The following is a 26168-nucleotide window of genomic DNA, read 5'->3' as shown; positions in this document are numbered from 1 at the left end:
CTGTTGTGGTTGTTGTTGTTGTTGTTGTTGTTGTTGTTGTTCAGGTACTGCTGGCCTGTCCATAGGAAACAACTCCCAATCAATTTGACAATGCTGTGGAGTTGCTACAGCTATACTGGGTTGAGTTTCCACTTCTCCTCCACTATCTGGAAAGTCATTTTGATTAAGCCAAGATGCAGTATTACCCCTGTGTTCAATTTGACCCCCATTGACTGATACACTTTCGGGAACCCTCTTTCTTAGTTGATCAATATGTCTTTTACTTACTCTATTCACTTCCCCCTCAATGGTGTAAGACAATGGCCCCATTATGTCAGTGACTACCCCTGGAACCCATTTGTTCCCCGGTCCATAGTTCCTGGCCCAAACTAAGTCTCCAATCTTGAAGGACCTGTTTGGAATGTCCGGTTCTGCACTAGAGGGTAGTCTGTCAGGGTGTAACCGGTCCAGTTTAGTGGTTAGCCGTCTGCCCCACCTCATTTCTGCAGGGCTTTTCCCGGTAGCCGTGCAAGGGGTTGTGTGTTGAGTCAGCAAAAAGTCTGCAAGTCTTTGGTGCCAGTCGCCACGGATGATTCGCTTCAAGGCGTCTTTGGTGGTTCTAACGTTGCGTTCAGCCAAGCCGTTGGTGGAAGGGTGGAAGGGTGCTGATGTTGCATGTCTAATCGAGTTGGCCTTGAGGAAACCCTGAAATTCAGCAGAGGTGAATTGGGGCCCATTATCAGATACAATCACATCAGGTAACCCGTGAGTGGCAAAGAGGCCCCTTAAAACCTGTATTGTTCTACCAGATGACATTGAAGTAACAGGCACAACCTCCAGCCACCGGGAGAAACTGTCCACCACAACTAGGAAGGTTAGGCCTTGAAATGGCCCTGCAAAATCAATGTGAATCCTAGACCAAGGATTCCTGGCCAATTCCCACTTATGCGTGTGTGTGTGTGCCTGCTCAGGCCTAGATCGCTGACACTGATAACACCCTGAAACACATTCTTCTATAGCCTTGTCTAATCCTGGCCACCACAAATGACTTCTGGCTAGTGCCTTCATTCGGACAATCCCAGGGTGACCTTCATGTAGTTCAGTTATAATTGTATTCCTGTGCAGTTCAGGAATGACAACTCGGTTACCCCACAATATACACCCCAAATGGGATGATAGTTCATCTTTTCTCCTAAAATATGGAGTGAACTTGGAGTCAGGGTTACTACTTGGCCATCCCCCTAGTACCCAGGTCATAATCCTATTGAGAATATGGTCTTTTTTAGTGCCCTCAGCTATTTCTCTAGCTGTTAAGGGGCATTCAGGAATTTCATGTAGTGACATAATTTGTCCTACCGGGGCAGGGTCCCCCTCGGTGTTAGTTAAAGGCAGTCTGCTAAGGGCATCCGCATGGCCCATTTCCTTGCCAGGTCTATGTTGCAAAGAAAATGAATATGCTGAGAGGAAAATTGACCACCTCAGCATCCTGGGAGACATTATTTGGGGTGTCTGTTTATCAGTGGTAAACAGTCCCAGTAACAGTTTGTGGTCAGTGAGTATGGTAAAGTTCCTACCATAAAGGTAATCATGGAACTTTTTTACTCCTGCCACAATAGCTAATGCTTCTCTATCAATTTGTGCATAATTCCGTTCAGCTTTGGTAAGCGTCCTGGAATAGTATGCAATTGGCTTTTGAATGCCCTGACAATCCATGTGGCTGATGACAGCCCCCACACCATAAGGTGAAGCATCACAAGCTAAATAGATCGGTTTGTTCTCAATAAAATGAGTAACTGTGGATTGGCTAGATAGAATATCTTTTAAGGTTTGAAAGCTGACTCTATGTTTTTCTTGCCACTGCCATGGGGTTTTTCTGTCTAATAGTCTGTGTAATGGTTCAGCGATGGCAGCTTTATGTGGCAAGAATGTGTGATAGAAATTGACTAATCCTAAAAAGGCTTGTAGTTCAGCCTTGTTTTTTGGTTCAGGTGCCAATTTAATTGCTTTAATTTTTTCAGCTGTAGGGTGAATTCTTTTTTCATCTATTCTAAATCCTAAGAATTCAGTGGATTTAACTCCAATACAGCACTTTTCCCTTTTTAATTTAAGTCCAGCCTCCTTAAATCTCCCCAGTACCTGTTCCAGACGCTCAGCTAAAATTTCTTCATTTCTTCCAGCTATTAGGACATCATCAAAGTAAGGGCATACACCAGGTATGCCCTTTAAAGTCCTCTCCATCACCTCCTGAAAGATGCCTGGAGCTGCTGCAATACCAAATTGCAGTCTGTGGACTCGGAACGCCCCCTTGTGGGTGACAATAGTTTGAGCTTCAGCAGCTTCCCTTGAAACAGTAAGTTGCAAATACGCCTGCGCCAAATCGAGTTTGGCAAAGATGGCGCCGTCCTGGATCGTCGCGAGGACCTGTTTCACCGTCGGGACCGGGTAAGCATGCTTTTTCATTCCAAGGTTCAGGGTGGCTTTGTAATCAGCACAAATCCTCACATCCCCATTAGGTTTTAGGGGTGTGACGATTGGTGTTTCCCACAAGCCACCCTCGACCGGTTCTAATACGCCTTGGCCTACAAGCTTATCGAGCTCGGTCTCGATTTTTTGCTTCAGGGCGAAAGGCACCCGTCGGGCCTTAAGCCTAATGGGTTTAACTGCCGGGTCTAGGTTAAAGTTAATTGGGGGCCCCTTATATTTCCCTAAAGATCCATCAAATACGTCTGCGAATTCATCGCAGACAGATTTGAGGGTCTTATTGTTATTAATGGTATTTATTCCCCCAACCCAAATTCCCAGAGCTGGGAACCAATTAAGTCCAATTAGACTAGTTCTATGGCCTTCGGTGACTAATAAGTCTAAGAAGCCATTAAACCCTTTATACTTAACTTTTAAAATGACCTTCCCTTTAATATTTATTGGGGTTTTTTGGAAGTCAGCTAATTGAATTTTTGTTGAACTGAGTGGAATTCTTTGGCCACTTTTACGTTCAATAAATTTAAGGGTCTCGTTGGAAATTATTGATACCGAGGCCCCAGAATCAACTTCCATTTTGCAAGGAATTCCTTGTAGATGGACTAAGATTTTTAATTTTGGTCTTAGAATATGATTTACTTTTGGCTTTCCTATGTGGTTGACTCGCGCCACCTCCCCGGGTACTGTGCCAAAGGTCTAGGGGTCTCATTGCCACTATAGTAAGGGGTTACCTTACCTTCGGCCCAAACGTCGATTTCGTGAAGGCAATTGTCGCGTGGACGACCCCAGCAAATGGCTTGAATGTGGCCGGTCTTTCCGCACATTCTGCACTTAGCAGAGCGGAATCTGCATGTTGCTCTGGGGTGGTTGCCCCCGCAGCTACCACATCTGATGTCGCTGTCGTGCGGTCTTGTTGGATTGTCTCTCGGTTGTCGTTGTGGTGCTGTTGTTTGGAATCGGCGACTCGGTTCTGGTCCTTCGCTGCGGGATGGTCTTGCCGCCATTTTTCCAAACCTTCTGGTGACTTCGGCTATGTCGGCTTCCCATTGTTGATCCGCCTCCCCACTGTCCACACGGCTTTCTAGGTTTATTTCGGATGAAGCAGCCATGCTATTGCGGGGGGGGTCGCGGCTTCCAGTAGATTCATACGTCAAAAGTTCGTCAAGGACTTCTTGTAAGTCGCCGGTGGGCTTAGCGATGATTCGATTTTGTAACTGTTCATCACGCAAGCCCAGCACCACTCTATCACGAATCCTAATTTCTAGATTGTCATATTTACAGCGTAACGCTGCTTCTCTGACCGCAGCAACGAATTTTGTGATTGACTCGCCCGGTCTCTGATTGGGTTTTTCAAAAATGCGCCTCCAATAGAGTTCTGAACTTTTCGGCGTAAAATGTACTTTTAATTTAGCCAGTAAGTCAGCGTACGAAATGCTTGATACCGGCAACGGTTGACAGAGTCCAACGGCAACCCGGTACACGGGTGTGCCACTGATAGTTAATAAGGCAGCCGCCTTCTTACGGTCGTCGGTTATGCCGTTCACGAGCAAAAACCCTTCGACCTGTCCAACATATTCTTCCCAGTCCTCTGGGTAGTTTGGATCAAATTCTTTTAAAGAGCCAAGTTGCGCCATTCGGAGGTTTGTTGATTCCACCACGGCCGCTTGCGGTTGACTGTGTATTTTAAATTTACCGCCTTACGCTCAGCTGGTTGTCGCTGATCGTTCACTAGTCCGCCGTCGATCCCATCCTCATCGCCACTTGTTAGGTTCAGACAGACGAATGACTCAGTGAGGTTTTAACAGCAAAAGGTTTATTAATACACATATGTCAATTGTCAAAATGACTCCGGCTTATATACTCGAGCCATTTGAACTGTATCCAATCCCTAGCCTGGACTTTCCTGCCGTTACAACGTTAGCCAATAATTGCACCCAGGCTTCCCGCTTCAAAGGAACCTTCTTTGCAATGAAGCTACTGACATAACACAATGTTATTTCTTATATTAAAAATATTAAGTATGATTGAAACCAATAAAGAAGAAAGGACATTGACTTTATTCCACTAGACCAAAGTGAAACAAATAATTAGGAGAATGCAAGTTTACATAAATATGATAAATACAGTACAATTGCACTTTTCCCCAATTCTTTTTCCTTTTTGGAGTATTTTCTTTTGAAGTTTATTATTCATTTGTTCTCCAAAAAACACAATAATTTATACTTTTACACATACTAGAGTAGCAAGATAAAATATGTTCTTTAAGTTCTAATTAAATCTGAATGGCAACTTAGCATGTGTCAGAATCCATTTATATCACATTTCATAAATGTATAGGTAGAACAATGTGCTTATTCTGGGGATTCTGCCATCTCTCCGAAGGGGGGGGAGAGGATAGACTTTAGGCATCTTCAAACAACAGGGAACATTTGTACAAAAAAGGAAGCAATAACCATAAAACCAAGGAGAGTTCCGTTTCCCATGGAAGGGCCTGACATCTGACCAAATGGATGAGGGGAGGGGCTGAAATGGGAATGCTTTATATAGGATTGAAATGTAACTTTGTTAGATTCCGTCTTGTATTGCCACAATCGATTCCATCCTAGTAAACATTTTCCTTTTGGACTAAACTTGCATCCAAGAGTTCTTATTTCCTAAGATGTGGATTGAGGTGGGTCCTGACCGCATGCTTAGGCCTCATAAAAAGTTAATATTGAAAAGAGTGAAAGGATAATTCTTTAAGACCAGTGACCCATGGAAATGAAATTACACAGCTCACAAATTTACACAGATAAATAACATATATTATAGTTTAACTGTATTCTCATAAATAATGGTTGCAGATTTATATTATATTAGGCAAATTTGTTGATAGTTGTTTTTTCCTTTTTCTTCTAATAAAAGAATAGAGTACATAAGGTATCCCAAGCTGCTCTTTGTAGAATAAACTTTGTAACATTCACAAGTTTCTTATATTCTTTTCTATCACACCAAAATAGTGAGTTTTCAAAATGGATTTAAGATACATATTGCTAAAATAAATGATTAAAAGTGCTCTATGTTGTAAAGAAGGAAGTTTATGTGTATATTGATGGTAGGGTAATCCTCAACATACAACTGTAATGGAATTTGCCTATTAAAGTGATATATTTAATGGTCATATAAAATAGATTGGCCACACAACCAACCCAATTTTATGAACTTTTTATAGCAGTCATTAAGTGAATCACCAGTGTCATTAAATGAATCACCAATGTCATTAAATGAATAAGCAAATGCCATGGTTATTAAGAGAACCAATGATTCACTATTGGTGCAGTTTTGCCCAAACCTGCAAGTTCATGCTGTTTTTTGGCAAAGCAATCATAAAATGCAGTTACTGCAAATTGCCAGAAATGTGGCTGTGTTGCTGAGTGTCTAAATGACTGCAAAGGGAGCCCAACTATCAGAACTACGAATAGGAGTTGTAAGTCCCCTCTCTCCAGCTGGTCATAACTTAAATTGGTCACTAAGCATCTGGTTGTAAATTGAGGACTACCTGTACCAGAAATGATCCCTGCAGAAATTCTTCCATTATGTGAGAAGAAGTGATTGTCAGACATGTGCAAAGTAGCATTGACTTATATATAAACTTTGACTTTTATGTAAACTTTGCTCATTGGTGTGAAGATAAAGTATAAAGTATTACATTTTCATACTAAAATCAAATTATTTAACAACTATATATAATTTGTCAGAGAAAAAATAAACTTATGCATCCTGGCCTGGTGTAAACTCCAAGACAGGTGACTAGAGACTGATGTTTGATGAGGATAGAAATAATACAAACTGGCCTAAATTTTGGCAGACTAATGCAATGTCCATGGGAGGCCAAATTAATTCTTAGTAAAATTTCTATGCTTCCAGATCTGCTTTGGGTCAATTGATGGTTTTAAAGATTGGCAAAGTTAAAAAATCATTTAATTATTGTCTTGTATCTTTAAGAGTTTGAAATAATTTCTGAAGCTTTAGTTTCCTGTAGAAACTGCAGAAGCTATGGAAGGATAATCTTCTGACCATATTGTAATGTTTGTTATGTTTCTTAGACTAGAAAATCTCAAAAGGTGTTGATTATAGCTTTCTGTGAAGTGAGGTGGCCTGAAATACATCATACCAAAGATTAACTTCAGCCAATTCAAATTTTGTTTAATGTTTGTTTGTGATTTCTTTACATTAAACATGTAGTTGTATATCTGCCTTCTTTTTAAGACATTCAATTAACAGCTACAGGACATCAAAGTTTTTGAAAAATACTGCTTATGTTTTTTGAGATTAATATTTTAATTTGAATTAAACATAGTGCTTATTTTTATATCACTATTTAAGATAAAAAAATGTCTTCATTTTACTAAGCAGATGTGAGGAAGATAGCCGATGGGTCCCATAACAGAAATAACTTGTTTACATGAGCTACATGGACATCTGGAGGGTTTGGCTGGAAAAGTTATTGTTATATGCTATGGTCTGATGCCTTTGAATTTTACAGCTAGTTAGTTTTTCCTCACCTTTACCAGGCCATGTATTCAATAAACAGTAAGCTTTTCAGAGATGAAAAAATCCTGGACTTTTATTTGGATACTCGAGCTGGAGGTTGACACATATTTTTCAGAAAGCCACAGGTTACGTAATGAAATAGAAGATGGAGGGTCATCTTCTATTTCTCATCTTGTTCTGGCTCTGTACCCAATCAGCAAGTAGCAAGACCTGGTGGAAAAAGCAGTGCTTGGCTGTTTGGGAATTGATGCTGAAATCTCTTAGTGACAATGGGCAGATTGGGAAAGATGAGGAAGCAACTCAGATTCCTGCTGGTGAGGTAGCTAGCTGGCTGGGGTGGGGTTCTAGTGGTCTGTTATACCTTCAGTTCTTTAGGCATTAAGCAAGATGAAATGTTGAAACAGCAAACAAGTTTATTAACTCAGAACAGAAGCAAGCCCTAATGGCTGCTGCACAGCTATTTATACGGTAGCCTCTAGGTGGCGACCAATAGGTTTAAAGTAACAGTTTCCTGCCCAAAACCTAATTATCAGCCTGGAGACAGCAAGTCTGGCTTTTAGTAACAGCAACCGTTACATAACAGAGAAATCTAGCTCACACATTAAGCAAGTGATCAGACATTAAGCAAGTGATCAGACATTAAGCTAGTGATTTAACACAATTATGGCCAATACATTACACCTCTTCCCCCTAGATAGTTCAAACTCTCAATTGTTTGACATATTCTTGCAGATATTTAGGCGGCCTTCTTGACCGTTCCGAACATCTAAGGGTTACAGGGATCTCCTGGTCTACCTGCTTGGCTGCTAGGCTGGGTAGACCAGGGCTCTGAGGTTCAGTGGAGTCAGATTGACTCGGGTCCCTTTAGCCGGCCAGTCCCGATCAGCCCGAACCAAAGCCCAATTGTGCAGCAAAGTCTGCAGGGCTGTCTTTCAGTGCAGTTTGCCTGTCCTGATCAGTGAATACAGTCTGTGTATCTGGAGTAGACTCTTCTACAGCCATCCCCCCATCTCCTTGAGCAAGAGTTCTTTCAGAGCGTGCAAATTGCTCTGTTGGACCACTGTCCTGCAGGCCCTGTATTTGGCCCTCTTGGGAGTTCTGAGCCAGCGACTGATCTGCTAGCTGCTGACGCAGCTGGTCAATGTGCTGGTGAATAACTCACCATCCTCCAGGACCACCTCATAGGAGAGTGGTCCTGACACCTTAACAATGCTTGCTGCCACCCACAAGGTCTCTTGCCCGTAATTCTGGGTCCAAACCCAGTCACCCACTTGTAAACCTTTGCACTTGTAAACCTTTGCACTTGTAAACCTTTGCCTTTGGCTGTGCAGTGTCTGAGGAAACTCTGTCGGGGTGTAGCCTGTCCAGTTTGGTGAACAAGCACTGGCCCCATTGTAGTTTGGCTGGGTGGTGGTGCAGGGTGTTGTGCGCTGGCAGAGTAAAAAATCAGCCAGTCTGTGGTGCCAATCCCCTGTGACAATCCATTTCAGGGATTCCTTGGTTATGTGGACCATGTGTTCTGCTTGACTGTTCGACAATGGGTGAAAGGGAACCGACGTGGCGTGCCTAATGAGATTTGCCCTGAGGAAGGCCTGAAATTCTGAAGCGGTGAACTGAGCCCCATTGTCTGAGACTAAGATGTCTGTTGCAAATATTCTGTGCAGTTCCTGGATGGTCCTGGCAGTAGTCATAGTGGGAATTGGTACAACCTCTAACCATTTAGAGTGGCTGTCGATCACTATTAAAAACAGCTGTCCCTGAAAGGGCCTGGCAAAGTCGATGTGGATCCTTGACCATGGTGTGTGAGTGTCCTCCCATCAGTGGACTGGGGCCTGTGGCATCTCCTGTCTGGATTGCTGGCATGTATAGCAACTATGTACTTGGGCCTTGATAGCTTTATCTAGCCCTGGCCACCAAAGGTAGCTCCTTACCAATGCCTTCATCTGGACTATTCCCGGTTAGCCTTCATGCAGAGACTCAAGAACTCTGGGCCTTAAAGAGCTGAGGACTATGACTCTACTTCCCAAAAGAATGAGTCTTCCTGCTGATGGTCCCTCTGGCGACATTGGCAGACAGCGGCAATGTGGCCTGATTTGCCACACACCCTGCATGTTGCAGTTAGGAATTAGCATTCTGCACATTGATGGTGGCCTCCACAGCCCATGCATCTAAGGAATGGAACTGCCTTCTCAGCTGGCTGTGGTCCCTTCTCCTGGTGCTTCTGTAGCTTGTCAACTTCGTAGTCAGAGTCGGTGTCTTCCATCCATTCGGCATCCTCATGGTGGACAGCTTCAGTGCTTGAAGTGCTTTTGGAGGGCTGCAGTGCTTTAATGGCCCCTCCGGCAGCTTCATCCACCATGACCTCCTTCAAGGCCTCTTGTAGTGAGAGAGTCTCCTTGGTGAGCAGTTTTTGTTGAAGCTCTCAGTTCAACATTCCCCACCACCGTGACATTCATGGCTTCACATAATCCTCAAGATGTACTGGTGACTTATGGGTCCTCACAGAATGTCTCAATGGTTGATCATCTGCCTGGGCGACCGACTCCTGGGATGACAGTTGGCTTTGAAACTCCTATCCTGCAAGGTCATCGTTGGCCTGCCTAAACTGCTGGTTGGTCCGGTCCATAGACCCTGGTTCTTCTTCTGTGCTGGCGCCTGGCTCTTGTTCTATGCTGGCATCTGAGAGTACTACCTGTCTCTCTTGACCAACCGTGGTAAAACCAGCAGAGCCCATGGGTGGTGTTTGAAGGGCTGTGGTAAAACCAGCAGAGCCCGTGGGTGGTGTTTGAAGGGCCTAATCACATTGCTGTTTCTCAGGGGCCCTCTTCCTCAATTGGTCAATGTGCCTTCTGACCTGCCAGCCCCCTTCCCCTTCCACAATGTATGATACAGGCCCAGTTTTGTCAACTACCACCCCCTGAACCCACAAGACTCCAGTCCCATAGTTCCTGGCCCAAACTGGCTCTTCCAAATTAAATTGCCTCGTGGGGTGGGTTGAACCACCTCTACGGCCACTCTATCTGGGTACAATCTGTCCAATTTTGTGATGATGGTCGGTTTTGCAATTATCTTTTCCTGCAGCCGTTCATCCCACAGACCGACAACTATGTGATCCTGCACGCAGTCTTCTAGATTGGGAAACTTACATAAATGGGAGGCTTGACATACCGCAGCAATGTATTTGGTCGCCGACTCTCCCAGTAACTGTTTCCGTTGATGAAACTGTACCCGCCAATACAGCTCAGACCGCTTGGGCAAAAAATGTCTGTTCAATTTGGCTGTAAGGTCATTGTAGGAAACAGATGCGACCGGAGTTGGCATGCACAACCCAACGGCGATCTTATAGATGGCTGGACTGCTGATGCACAACAACACTGCAGCTTTCATGTGGTCTTCAGTGATGTGATTTACCAGCAAATAGCCTTCAACCTGGCCCAGGTGTGCCTCCCAGTCTTCAGGGTAACGAACATCGAATTCACGGATGTGTCCGAGCTTAGACATGCTGCCTCAGTCCTTGGCAATCGTTTGCAGGGGAGGAATTTACTCTGTAATGCCCAGAGTGCAACAATGTATTCCAATCGCTCGCTGGGAGTGAATTACTCTGTAATGCTCAGAGTGCAACTATGTATCCCATCCTCATCACCAGTGTTGTATATTATCAGGTCCACATGGAAGTAACAGACAGGGTTCACAGCAACAGTCTTTATTGTAAGTTAGCAGGAACAACGAACAATGGAGCTCCCTGGAGCCCCCTTAAATACCTAGCCAGGTACATTCCCAAAACCAATCCCCACATCTGGAATTCCCGCCGAACGCTGGTCAGCCAATCCGAGCACTTGACTGGCACCACCTGTTGATCCTAGTGGCTTGCTGTGATTGACAATCCCCAGCATACACAACAGACATTAAGCGAGACAAAGTGTTGAAACAGCAAACAAGTTTATTAACTCAAAACAGAAGCAAGCCCTAATGGCTGCTTCACAGCTATTTATACGGTTAGCCTCTAGGCAGCGACCAATAGGTTCTAAGGTAACAGTTTTCTGCCCCAAACCTAATTATTTATTTATTTATTTATTTATTTTATTACATTTATATACCGCCCTTTCCCTGAGGACTCAGGGCAGTTTACAGGGAATTAAAAACCAGCAATACAAAAGTTAAAACCAATTTACAAAAGATTAAACTAATCCTGTGCAATTAAAACCCCGATTAAAATAAATTACTCCTCAGCCTGGGCCCGAGAGCTCGAAGAGCCAGGTCTTCAGGCCCCGGCGGAATGAATGGAGGTCGGGGGCAGTCCTCAGCTCCACTGGCAGCTGGTTCCAGAGGGCAGGCGCCCCCACTGAGAAGGCCCTATCCCTGGGTGTCACCCGCCGGCAATCTCTTACCGGTGGGACCCTGAGCAGACCCTCCCTGTGGGAGCGCACTGGACGAAGGGCATTTGATGCCGGCAGCAGGTGTTCCCTCAAATACCCCAGACCCAAGCCATGTAGGGCTTTATAGGTAATAACCAGCACCTTGAATTTCACCCGGAGGGCAACCGGAAGCCAATGCAGCTCGCGGAGTAGAGGTGTTATGTGGGAGTATCGGGAGACCCCCATTACAACTCACGCAGCCGCATTCTGCACCAGTTGAAGCCTCCGAGTGGTCCTCAAGGGCAGCCCCATGTAGAGAGCGTTACAGTAGTCCAAACGGGAGGTCACGAGCGCATGGGTAACTGTGCGTAGGACATCTCGGTCCAGATAGGGACACAACTGGTGCACTAGGCAGAAATCTCACTTTACCCAAAGTAATCAATTGAGTATTGTTTTTGTTTTAAAACATTTTTATTTTAAATGTTCTGATGCTATTTAATGACTGATGCTATTTCTGATGTTATTCTATTGTTCTAGATAATGGCAGTGCATGAGAACTCTTTTTTTCTAAAGAGAGCTTATAAAATAAATAAAGCACTTGCAAACAAAAAACCTATAATAATATAAATAAATAAATAAATAAATAAATAAATAAATAAATAAATAAATAAATAAATAAATTGCAATTATTTTAGCAAGTTCCATTGCATGTAGAAACTTTGCTTTCTAACAATTTGATATCCTTTGATATCCTTTGTGGGCCGGATGCGTCATGCCAAAACCACGCCCATTCCCTTGCCGGCAATGGAAAAAAAGTCACAATACATCTTGGCACATCACATGACATTGCGAGTTTGACACTCCTGCATTAGAGTATAAGACATGCCCTGCTATATGATTAAAACACTAATTTATCATGCACACTTCTCTTTCCTTAGTGACTCATGAAATGTTTTTAGTGTTTTCATGACAGATTGAGTGAGCCTATTTTCTTGAAAATATTAGGTATCCTATCTCTGATGCTAGAGATAATACTGTATATAGAAATTATAACTGCTAGTAATGATTGCATTATCAATAAATTCTGCTTAAGCCTGAGAGAATGTTCAGTTCAGCAGTTATTGCTTCATTTTATAATAACAAAATCCATAATTTAGTTATGGGTTGTGAATTGATATACTTTTGTTTCCCCTGAAATTCTGACTTATTTATTAATTTTTCAAATTTATATGGCTGTCTGTCTCACATCAAGTGACTCTGAGTGGCATACAATAATTCTTAAAGCAATAATTATATTAAAAATAATTCTTAAAATATAAAACAGTATTACTAAAATATAAAATCACAAGGCATTTATCAAGTTTCGAAGCCCAGGCTTGATGGTGCAACAGACATTGCTCCTCAACTTTCCAACAAACTAGGAGGGAGGGGAGAGGTTTGGAATGCAGACTTCAAAGATTAAGGAAGCAGACTGTGGAAATCAAGGACAATGGCCAGGTGTTTGGCTAGAAACCCAGAGATATTCTTTTGTAAAAGTATTTTCCAACGTGACCTTACCCAGAGGAAGAGGAAGAAGTTAATGCTTTTACTATAAGGGTTTGGAAAGGGGCCTTCCAGAGCTGGTTTTATTTTCATATGTGTCAATATGGTGTACTCAATAAAGTTTTGCATTAAGAAATCAGAATGTCTCAAAGGTGTTTGCTTAGTTGGGTTCGTCAGTCAGAACTTTGACAGCATAAGAGAGAGTGAATATTAGCCACAGTAATAGAGCCATCTTAAAATTTAACCAGTTCCCTGGGACTCACAGGCCTGATGATATAACAAGGTCTTGAGGGACTTCCAGAATATCGGCAAAAATGGAGCTATTCTCACTTCAGGAACAGAATGTTCCATAAGGCAGATGTCATGCCACCAAGTGAAATCCTTAACAGACAGAACTTACAGCATGCCTCTCTACCAGACATTATGGGATGGACATAAGATATAATTGGGGAGAAGTAGTTCCCTCAGATAACCTGGCCCCAGATCAGTGGTGGGATTCATATATGTGAACAGCCGGTTCTCTGCATGGATGCTGCTTCTGGAAGTCTGTTCTGGACCTGGGCCACGCACTTCTAGTGGGCCATTCTGGGCCTGGGAGACCTCCCCGAGGCCAGTGTGGCTCAGAACATATTTATGGAAGTGGCTTCCAGGCAATTCTGGCGGTCCATTCTGGGCCTTGCAAAAAAGGGCTAAGGCTTCAGCCAGTTCACCGAAGTCAACAAAAAATTAGCTACTGGTTCAACTGAACTAGTGCGAACTGGTTGAATCCCACCACTGCCCCAGCTCATGAAGCACTTTAAAAACAGAAAGATAACAGGGGCTGTTCTAGAAGTACACATAACTGATTATGCTAATGCATTCTGCTTAACCTGAACTTCCGGATAATCATCAAGAACAGCCTCATTACAGTAATTCAATCAGGTGGTGTCTAGGGTACATGTGTGACTGTAAGTAGAGCCCTCTGATCTTGGAATGAGCATAACTGGTGCATAACACAAAGCTATGCAAAATAAAGTAGCAGCCCACAAGTAAAGACTATTACCTGCTTTTTGAGCAGGAGTCATAAGTCCAAATGTGGCAGTGTCCTATAACTGGCAGAGCTCAAAACCCAAAGTCATGCAGTCTTGCCAGGTTCAACTGAAGCTTGTTGTTCCTATACAAACACTTGCAGCCTCCAGGCACCAGGATAAGATATTCACAGCACCACTTATTTCACCAAGGAAGAGATATGTAAATGAATAGCATCAATATACTTTTCATGTAGATGTTAAATAGGATAGGGGATGATATTGAACTCTGCAGTAGCCTACAATAGTAGGTGGTGATGGCAAGATCTTTTCTTTTCAATCCCCAGCAACTGGAATTTACCCCAGAGAAAGAAGGCAAACAAACACAACATCATGCCATGCCCCCATCCTCTGTTTAATCCAGAAGTATACCATGGTTGATGGTATCAAAAGCTGTATAAAGATCAAGTAGGACAAGATACTGTATATAAATAATCTCCATCATTTCTATGCCAGAAATCATCCAAAAGTATGATCAATGCAGTTTCCATCCCATACCTAAAAGGAATCTGGATAATTTATTTCTTTCAAGATCCTCTGAGGTTGCTTTGCAACCATCTTCTTAACCACTTTCCTTTAAAGATTAGATATTGGACTAAAATTATCTAGTATAATGGGGACAGCAATGGCTTTATAAGGACAGAGGAACTAATGCTGTAAGACGAATTAGCCACCACTAGAACCCACTTGCACCACACCCTCTTGATTGTTTTAGCCATCCCAAGGTGGATGGATCTAAAGAACAGGTAGCTGAGCTCAGAGTTCTAAGGACTCTGTCCACTTCCTCAGGTCCAACAGGTTCAAACCATTCCAGATAGTTGAGCAAGACTCTTCTTCAGGGATCTCCTCTGGACTTGGAACAAGTTTAGCATCAAATTGCAAACAAATCCAAATGACTTTGACAGATGATAAAAAAATGCTCTGTATTCCCCTGCAAGAGGTTCTTTAAGCCTCCCCCCTTCCTACCCAAGACAGTTTGTCATCTCAAATAGAACCATAGGCAGATTCACTTAATTTAATTAATTAACCAAACATTCTAGTTTATGAGAGAAGAAAAATATTTTATCTGTATCTATCATGGTCATTATTTCTACCATGTTCCTTTACACCCATCTTTTTGTCTAAGCTAAAACTCCAAACCTTATAACATTTCCTTGTTGAAGAAACCTTTCAACCCTTGGTTGAATCTTTTTGAAATGCTGTGATTTAATAGGGTATTCCATATATGGGAATCTAAATCTATTTGAGTGTTGGATTTCCTATTGTAGGAGCATTTCTCAACCTGCCTTTGTAAACGTTTTGACAAAAATTGCTTTCTATACTTCTTTTAATTGGGGTTTTATTTGTACAGGGATAAATTTAATCTTTTTTAAACTTGGTTTTTAACTTTTGTATTTTTGGCTTTTAATTACCCTGTAAACCACCCTGAGTCCTCCGGGAAAGGGCGGTATATAAATGTAATAAAATAAATAAATAAATAATTTCTTCTTTTAAAATTCAATTTTTGTAGTATAAAATATTAAGTTTCATATGGGCAACCTGCTTTTGTATTTTCATTTTACTTTCATTTATTGGAGAATATTTTTTAAACTGAGATTTACGATAAACAGTAAATACTGTTCTTGACCTAAAAATGACCAAGATCTGGAAATTGTGAAAAAAAAGTGTAACCTTTTCAACCTTTTTTATTCAGATTTTGTGAGCATATATTTAAGACAAGAAATCTGGAATGCTTATATATTTTTTAAAAAAAATACTAAGCTTTTCATTTTTACATTTAAATACCACATTTATGTTTCCCCATTTCAGCCAAATTAGTAATTTTAAGGATATTAAAATATTTCAGTGGTAATTTTGAGATGAATAATTCATTCTAGAATTTTATTTGTTCATTGTTCATGATTAGAACTGCAATTTGCATATAATTTGTTGTATCATACATCATATTGTATTGCATCACATCATCAATGTGCCTTATCACCTAAAGAATGTCATGGTTCAGGACCACACATCTACTATTTTTCTGATCTTAAAAAGCAAACAAACATTGTCACATTCTTGTAATAAGCAATTTATTTTGGCAATTCTCCTCTAGGCAATGCAGAAGATCTAAATGATAAGTTGGAAGAAATATTGGTTAATTTTTCTTTTGAGGACCCTAAACATGTTACCCTAATACCCTGATAAATTATTTCTTAATAATATTTTGAATTTCTTTTACTGATCAATATGAGGTATGTATTACTTAGGAACTCTGTAGGGGAAATTAAGTTCCTGTATTACTCTTTTATCAAACACATCCTTGAATTAAGTTATACCAAATCTGCAATTATTTAGAATATCAATAGACTAGTCAAGACATAAAATACCTTGAGTTGGTGCTAAGTTTAATAATATATTTAGCTTAGTTAGTTTATGCAACCCTTTAGTTATTTTTCCAGTCAACCCACCCTCCACCCCCTTCTGAGTTAAGGTTCATAAAATTGACCTGGTGTTCAGGCTCTTAATGACATCTCAATCCTTTGGAACAGAAACTCCATCACAATAAATGAAACAGATAAATTTCAAGCTCCTTTTTAATGAACTCACAAATTTCTTTCCTATTGAGTTCCCCGTGTTTCCTTTTTCTTTAGCTTTCTATCCTTGTTCACTGAGAATAAACTGACAAAACTAAATCTAACAGCCATGTAATCACCAGACTGCAGGATGTAAAGAAAAGAATAAAAATGAACTCACTGACACTTTTCCATTTTATACCTTCACCCAAACTGGGAAAAAAAAACAATAGGAAGGAAAGAGAATAGCAAGAAGACAACAATGAATGATTTCAATATATATATTTTCTAGCACACACACTCACACACATACACACACACACACACACACACACACACAAACATCTTTTCCTGCAGATTGGATCCTACAACATTATCTGGAACATGTATATTTGCTTTCATTCATAAATTGTCCCACTAAAACCATTATTTGAAATTTTGCTATAGCATGCAACTCAATTGGGAGTTCTGCAGAAAATTCCAAAAATCAGATCCTACTGATTAATGTACTTGTTTCAGCTTTCATCCACAACAAAATGTGTTTTTATAAGAACTATGGAACCCCTACCAAGAGTTATTCTGAAAAAGTTCATGGAATATAAGAACCATTGCTCATTTTAGGCCAATAATTTTCTCCTAACAGCAGCCTACCACTGCTTCCAGGATGCTCACAAGTTGCAGTTTTCCTACAACTGGTATTTGGACACATGCTGTTTCAAACCAGGGTAAACAAAGAATCTACTGAGAGCTACTCACTTTGATATATCTCTTGTTTGTGAATTCACCCAGCCCTTTTTAAAAGCTATTTGAATAACTACCACCATAGTATAATAAATTTCATAGGTTAAGTACATTTGAAGACTTTTCTTATATCTATTCTAAATCTATCATCTTCATTAGATAAGTCCCAACAGTAGTTTTTTTTGGATTGAGGTAATTTTACATTGTTTTTACAGTTTTAATAGTTGCTGGATAGTGATATGGGAGGCATATAAATTTAATTATCAGTCAATCAGTTAAATATATCCTTTTTGAACATAGTAGTCAGAATGATACATGGTATTTCAAATGTGGATGTATATACAAACATTATACAGTTGGCAATTTTATTTTCATTCCTTTTCTAGAAATGTCTATCATAATATTTACAGCTTGCACAGCTTTCCATTTACTGGTTGATATCTATAGTTAACCATCCACTCTGATCACAGTTTATTGTAGACAACTTGGACTGATCAGTGTATGTGTGATGTTAGAAGTCTTTGTGCTCCAGTGGACTCCAGTAGACTTTGTGCTCCAGTGCAGCAGTCGAGGGGTTCAGAACTTTGTGCCCTTTGGCTGAGTTTCTTCCTGTTAGGGGACCTTAAATGGGCCAGAAGCCACCCCAAAAAGGTGGCAAAGAAGAAAGGAAGTCCCGGGGACTTCAAAGAGACAGTGGTCGACCCGATTGGTCCAGGGGAAGCCTTCCAGAAACCAACAGGAGAAAGGCTAGCCTAACTTCAGAGTCTAGCCCAAGCTGCAAGCAACTGAAGTCAAAAGCACTATTTTAAGCTGATTGTAAACAGTGCATTTGAATCTGGGTAAGAACATCATTTTTCTCTATCCTACTTATCAACTTTCCTGAAAGAAAAAAAAAATCCCAAGAAGCAAAAAACCTCTGAAAGTGAAGGAGGGGGATTTTTGCCCCACCCTTTTACTAATGGAAACAGCTAATTAAACTTTTCATGGAGGACCAAAACATATTGAGATGAAATGAAATGACTATAAAACCTAAATTTGGATAAGTTTGAAGTTACTGAATGGTTAAGATTCTCATTTTAAAGGCAATTTGTTCATTTTGAAAATTTGAAAAATAAACCAGTGCTGACATCTAGTGGTGGATGAAGACTACAACAGTTATGGCTTTCATGCAGGACTTGGAAAAATCTGGGGGAAAAAAAACTAAACTTCAAAGCTCTAACAATAGAGAACAGCTGTGACAAAAAAGAAAACAATCTGGGCTGCAGACAAAGTGATACTTACAAACTTCAGGGAACAAAAAACAAAACAAAAAACTTTTTTGAACTTTCTGAATTACAAGTATCTATTTAACACTAACCCCAAAGCTATTTGCAGAGAAAAGAAAATTTGGATTCTTGGTCATCATGGAAAATCAGAGATTTATAGAAGGAACCTATCAAGAAAAAATAAATACTTTTCAGGAGGAGACATATGATATGTTGTAACTAATTCAAATAACAATGATTTCAAAACACAAAGAAATCCAAAATAACTTTGAAAATATAAACCAATTCATCTCCAATTTAACTTTATAACAAAAACATCCCAGGAAACAACAACAGAGAAGGAACAGATAAAACAGACAACTGAATACAAATTTGAGGATAGAGATTTAAAGATGGAACCTAACAAAACAAAGAAGTATGATTTAACCCAAGTGGAAAAAAATTACAAGAAATACTGGATTTGGAAAAGACCACTTATACTTTAACACCACAAAACAAATTGGAGGATAAGAAAAAAGATTGGACAAAATGGACTGCAGAGATGCCAGGAAAAACACTAGAACTAGAGAAAAAGAAAGAAGAAGATTTTCAACAAAAAGGAATGGGCAAATGTCTCTCACAAAGATATTGTACTTGACTTACCTTTTATATCTACAGTAATACCTACAAGAATATGGAAAGATTCTTTGACTCAGCAGAACAATACTGGGCCAAAGAAAAGGCTAAAGTGAAAATTAAGAAAATAGATGATGGGGCCTATCAGAGAGAATATTTAAAAAAGAAATGGGGAGTCCTGGAATGCAACATGGATCCCCTAAAGGAGCAAGCCATCTGAACTTCAGCAACCGCTGTGCCTACTCTGCTGATCAGTCTGACTCTGGGGTGGGCCAACCTGGAGAGGCCAGCCAGAGAGCATCTAATCCCCCTGACTCAGGAGCACAAAGGTACACAAGTCTACCCAGCCCACTGGTTAAGCTGGTAGACCACAAGTTGATTGGAACTCCGAGACGTTCCACTAAGGCACACAAGCCTCCTTCATATCTTGCTGATTACATTGTAAAATAAAGAGCTATATTATTGTTGTATTGCTGTATGCCACTATAGTACAGAAACTAGTGCTATGTTGTAACTGTCTAAGTGTGCTATTCATGAAGCCTATTCATTCAGATGTTGTTTAATAATGTTGTAACCTATATGTTTTTTTTTGTTCTATTACTTTTATTTTAGAGTGTTTTGATAATGAGTCTTGATAATTGCATTGAGACTAACTTGTGTTAATATTGTCTGATCTAAGAGGGGAGGGGTGTTATGTAGTGGGTTCATCAGTAATACCACATGGTTTGCTGGAGCAGCTAACGGCTTCCAACAACCCAGACTACAAGTCTCCAGCGCTATAATTGGCTAGCCGTAGGCGGCAATGGTTGTTTCAAACCTATTGGCTGCCGCCTAGGGGCTAGACTATATATTGTGGCTAGTTGCAGCCATTTGCTCAGTACAGATACTGCACGAAATAAACTTTGAGTTTCCAGTACTCAGTTACCTTGTCTTCATTCCTGCGCCAAAGAACCCTCTATTTAACAATATCGATGTGATTACTATCTGTAGAAATATTATAAAATTTTTATACTCAATCATCATTCATTAAAACAACAAGAATTGTATTAACTTAAGGTTGGTAAAAGAGAACATTATGGGAAAAAGAGGAAAACAAGTAGTTATTATGTGGATTATAGATTATAGAAATCAACTGTTAGTGAATGTTTCTTAAATGTAAACCGAGACAACACACTATTTACTGAATATTAAGGTGATTATGTTAATAATTAATAAAACATATTTTTTTTAAAAAAAGAAGTGCTTGTGCTCCAGTATGCTTCACTTTACAGTCACATAAGCCTTTTGATTTTATTCATTTGGTTTCAAGAGATGCTTATGAAATACTTGAGAACTATTTCTGATTTTCAGCACACTGTACAGTTTACTCAGCCAGTTGTGTGCTTATCCCTAAGTAAAAATATCAGTATGGCATAAAGCACTAATTCCAGCACATATCCATAAGAGATTCCACTTCTTGCTTATCTCCATTGATAAAATTGTCTTTTATTCCCAAAGTTTTTTTTTTCCTCAACCAGTACAATCTACACTCATGACTATGGTATGTATACTCCAACACCTTTGATAAAGAACTGTAGAGGTTTAGTAAGGTAGGATTTGTTTTTGCAAAATAAAGGCTGATTTTTTTAAACTAAAATATTTTTAAACTAAAATTAAATATGAGAATTATATTTAATTTGTTAAAAACAAGTACTGTTTTTTTTTAAAAAAAAACAATTTTCTATTTAATCATTTAAAAGTTAAAGCCAAGAATATTCCATACTGTCAATTGTCCAATAACAATAATAATACCAAGAAACTCCCAGTGAGGCAGTAATTTGATGTAGTTGTAGAGCTTGTGTGCTACAGGAAGATGGGAGCTATATAAATATATACAGTCACTATTGTCAACAAGACCCATAGTAAATTAGGATTGTTGGCTGAGCAACCAGGACTAGCAGCTGCAGAACTACTGAAAAGTTTACTTGTCACAAATATACAGAGATAGAAAACAAAGGAAGATGCTTGTTATAGATGGCTCATCTGAATTTTTGTAATGTTTTACAGTAGACTCCTGAATTGTTGGTTGAACCATGTTCCATGAACTTTACCAGCAGTACTCCTTTGGCATCTTCACATTTAGTGGGATTTTCTATGGCACCATTTCCAGTGTGGTGTTGCTTCACAATAATGCTTGCCCGCACACTGCTAGATGCACCCAAGAACTTTTGAAGCAGTTCCGTTGGGATGTTTTTGATCACCAACCCCCATAGCCCAGATTTGGCACCGAGTGACTAGTAGTAAAGAATTTCAAACCTTGTAAGACGTTATGACAAGTGCCTCAATTTGAATGGCGATTATGTCAAAAAGTAATATAATGTTGTAGTTTTATATTATATATAATGTGTATAATAAAAGTGCTGTATCTGCTAGTGTCTGTCATTGATAACCAAATGGAGGTTTATTTCCAAATTGCCCTTGTATTATAGCACCATACAGCACATACAGAGCTCTACATGGAAGTTAAATTAAGGTAGCATAGGTGATATTCAATTTTTAAATCCGTGGCAAGTTTATATAGGACTGCAAACAACAACTAAAACTTGCACTTGATTGATTGGCTTGGGCCACTTGTCATTGCATCTTGAAAGGAACAATGAAAAACTTAATTTCAGATCCTGCCTTCTCTTGTTATATTTGTTTTATACTGCATTGTTTTGAAACCAATTAAAACTATTCTGAAAATGCATGTATCCATCCTAATAAGGCCAAGAATAAAAGTCTAATATGTCTTGTTTCATCTGCTGTTACTTTGTGATGCTTTGGTTGTATTCAGTCTGTGCAATCTTTTTTTTTTTTTACAAATTTTATTGATTTTCTAATATTACATTCACATATTTGAAAAGCAACATGGTGGCTGAGTAGTAGTAATTCAATTACATACAGATATCATTAGTACAAATTTCAGATTGCTACCATACACATTTCCTCTCTTTTTCCCTTTATATATACTGTATATTTGTAAATTAAAAGACAAGTTTTATCCTATCAATCACATAGAAAATAAGTTTCTTACATATATCCATAGTTTGTAGTTTACACATATTCTAGTTGTTTTAACATACAATCTTTTAGGCAATCAATGACCTAATAGATTTTTCAGTTTCAATTTCCACTAACATTTAGATTTGATATTTATCACTCCCAAGATTTTTAATATAATCTCAATTCATCTATCACCATTCCTCACAAAATCTAATATTCAAAATACACATCCCGTCTACTTAACTTCTCACCCTCTATGTCAACGAATTAAAGATAGAATATGATATCCTTCCTTTTTGCTAGTTTTCAGATTTTTTTAAGTAGTAATCAAAATTTCTTTTTCCTCTCTCTTCCTCTTTGTATCTGCTATCTCTTGCTTAAACTAATAATTTTCACTTTTAACTCCATATAGACCTATTTATTACTTTCAACAATAGGTTTTTAGCTTATCTACATTATTCACCTTTACATGACCTTTATGCACAAATCAATATTCAAATTAGCTATTAGTATTTATACTGCTAAGTTTTAATGACAATTTTTTTTCTTTGTCTCAGTTCATAACAATGTCTTGTGTTCAACATACACAGCTTATCTATTTAAGTACATTCTGTTTTAGATTTCAATAAGATGGTCAAAACTCCATTCTTCTTGAGTCTTATTCTGGCTTTTTTCCTTTGCCAAATCATCTTCCATGTCCTTGTTTTTGGGTTATCAAACCAATCTCCTTGTAATATCATGTATATTAATTGATATTGGCAAAACCATCCAATCACCATTTTTTTGAGAGGACTTGTAGGTCTAGTGGGTCATCTCTTTATTCTTCCATATCAACATGGTTGTTCTGAATTGCTTATCTTCTCATTCAACTGTTCTTTTTCTAGATGCTCTAGTTTCTTCTGAGTTGTATAAGAAACCTTTTCCTTTTTTCCAAGTTGTCGATGTCTTTTCAAATATCAATATTTCTTGAATAGTAGATTATTCTGTCATAGTATTTGAATGCTTCATTTTTTCTATTGTATTTTGTATGGATGGCTCTTTAGTTGTGGTCAAAGTTTGGGCTTTCATATCTGGGCTGTCTTCTTGTTCCTTCCCATAGCCTCTTAGTATTTCATTGGTTGGTAAGAGTTAGTTTGAATTAGTGTTTTCAACATATAGAAAGTTTGTTGATCTTCATCTATAAGGAAATGTTGTTCCTGGTCTTCTTCCACATTGGTATGTTAAACTAAAGGCTTTATGCTTAGAAAATCCAAAAGAGAGATTTTTCTTTTCTAGGTAGGGAACACAAAGCCTTTCACAGCTGTTGTTTCAAAGTTCTCAAGGTTATGTATCTTATCTATTTCCCTGGGCAGTCAGCCAGGCGCCTTTTAAAGTTTCCCTTTGAGTCCCAAAGTTATTTCAATCTTTTCAGTTTTTCTTTTTCTTTTTTATAAGAAAAACCCAGATTTCCAACAGAAGTAAATAATAAAAAAATAAAATAAAATAAAATCTTTCCGTCCACATGCTTTGAGAAGTAAGGTTCCAATTGGGATTCAGTTACTTTTTCAACATTTAAAATGCCCCTGAGTATTTAGTCACCACTCTTCCTGGAGGGAGGGCTAAAAAACCCTCTGCAGCTTAAGGTGGTACAGAAAGTAATTAGGGTGTAAAAGGGGTAGATCTCACCCAGTCTCTTCCAGTCTGCTTTAAGAATTGCCTGGTGGAAAATGTGACTTTGGCTGTTCACAGCCTAGGAACAAGCTATAATGGCTGGTCCTTTTGTCTGCCGGTTTGGAGTGATTGCCAGTTCTAAAGGGAGAGTTGTGGCTCTCCTGCAATCCAGCAAGCACCCCTCCTTGCTGGTCGCCTCTTTCGGGTGACTTTTGGCCCTTTTCAGGGCCCCCCAGCAATGTGAAACTGGACGGGGGAGAGAGAGCAAGTCTCTCAGCCATCCATAGTGGCTGCATGGCCTAGTCTGTGCAATCTTACTGAAGTAGCCTACTAGGATGTCCACTGTTTCTTCAGTTTTTTTTATAGGAGCAGCACTTGCTGTTAATTACTGTCTTCTCACTTCTGGTTTTGTATGCATTTGTTCTTAAGGCTAGGTCTTGTACAAAATTAGCCCTGTCTCTTTCATCAACTTTCCTGTTCTTAACCATTGCCAGGTATGGTTGTTATCTGTTTTATTTGCTAATGCTCTCCCTCCTTCCCTCCCCCCTACCTCCCCCTCTCTTCTGGTCATGTAATATTTGCCTTGCAATGTCTGTTTCTAGTCTTCATGTGGTCTTTCTTTTAGATCAGTTTTGTCTCTTCAATATTCAGTAAGTCTTACAATGTACTAGTTTCATTACATCATCTTCATTGTCCTTGAGATATTCTTTTTTTCTTATTTAACTATCTGCTATACTTGCAAAATTTCATGTTCATCTTTGCTCCTTGGCATAGAGAGTCTGTTAGCATTGCTGGCTGGATTAAGGGCATCATTTTGTCATTATTTTTTTGGTCTTCCTGTTTATGGCTTCTAGTTCTACTTGAGTCCAGTCCCCTATTCCAGTTGTGTGTTTAATGACAGGTATTGCCTTGAGGATATTTCCTCCACTGAGTCTGCATTTTAGGATCTTCTTCACTCTCCACTACTAACCTTCTTCTTCATTACACTGTGCTTGATGTTGTCAGCCTGAAAGATAATCAGATATTTGTAGTGATAGTTTTCCTCCAGACTCTTGATATTATTTCCATAATGCATCTTGATTCCTTCAATTTTTATTATTTTTTGCTCTGTTGATGCTAAGGATGGAACATTTGTCCAGTCCAAAATTCTTTGCAATAACATACCTGTGTATATGACAGTGTTGAGTAGTGATTCTACTTCAGATGGTATTTTTCCACACATTCAAATAGTCCATGTAAAGGTAGATGGGATAGCCCGGCCTATATTTCTGATGTTTGATAGCCATGGTCTAACTTGTTCAGTATTTTTGACAGAAGAATCAGTGCAATGACAAACAGAAATGATGAGAATAAGGCTCTCTGAAAGATTTCTCCCTTGATATTAACCTGTCTCTGTCTATCACCATGACTAGCAACTTTCATTGTGCCATTGATCATAGCACTAAGATTCTACTTTTGTTCTGAATTAATTATCTAGTCAAGTTACAGGAAGTCAAATACCTTCTTGTAATCAATCTAAGGTACATTCAACTTGGTCTTTCTTTTCTTGCAGTTTTCCAAAATCATCTTGTCAGTTAGGAGCTGGTCTTTTGTTCCTTTGCTGTTTCAACATTTTCTTTTCCATTTCTTTCTTTTCTGGTAGAATAGAGTTTATTTTCAACTAGATGATGTTGGACTGCATCAGCTACATCAGTTAGCAATTTGAAAGTTGTTGGTAAGCAGTAGTTACTTGGTGCTTCTTCTTTTATTTGATCTTTATCAGGTAAGTTTTGCAATTTAACCTCCTTGTAGTATGTTGTAAAACTGCTTAGTAATGAATGGCTGTAGACTAGCCAGATGTTTAAATCAAAAACCATTCACCATCTTCACCCGATGCTGACCACTTCTTGATCTTCCTTGTCTTGTTCTCTACCATTTCAGTTATTTTTATATTCTGATCTACCTCATTTATCCAAGCTGCATTCTGGCTGTATTTCTTTAGGTTGTCCCATAACTGGACATAGAATGTTAAGTTTTTGTTGGCTGTTTCAGTCTGTCCATTGATAGAAATGTTGAAATGTTTCTGATGCAGCTGAAATTGCAGTTTCTTCCTATTGTTGTTATTATTATTATTATTATATCTTTCTCTCTCTTTGTGTGTTTGTGTGTATTGGTCAACTCAAGGTGGTAAGCATATCTAATACACTCCAATGCTTCCCATTTTGCCCACTCCACCAGTGTGAGGTAGGTTGCAGAGGTACTGAAATACTTGCATATAACAGCTGCAGATCAATAGAGGAAGGGACAGATTGAGAAAGTAAAAAAATACTTTCCAGCAAGGTCTCCATTGCAGACATTAATTTTATTGCACATTATTCTGTGTGT

The sequence above is a fragment of the Vipera ursinii genome (assembly GCF_947247035.1).
Source record: "Vipera ursinii genome assembly, chromosome: 7".
Taxonomy (NCBI): Eukaryota; Metazoa; Chordata; class Lepidosauria; order Squamata; family Viperidae; genus Vipera; species Vipera ursinii.
This window is presented reverse-complemented; position numbering follows the sequence as displayed.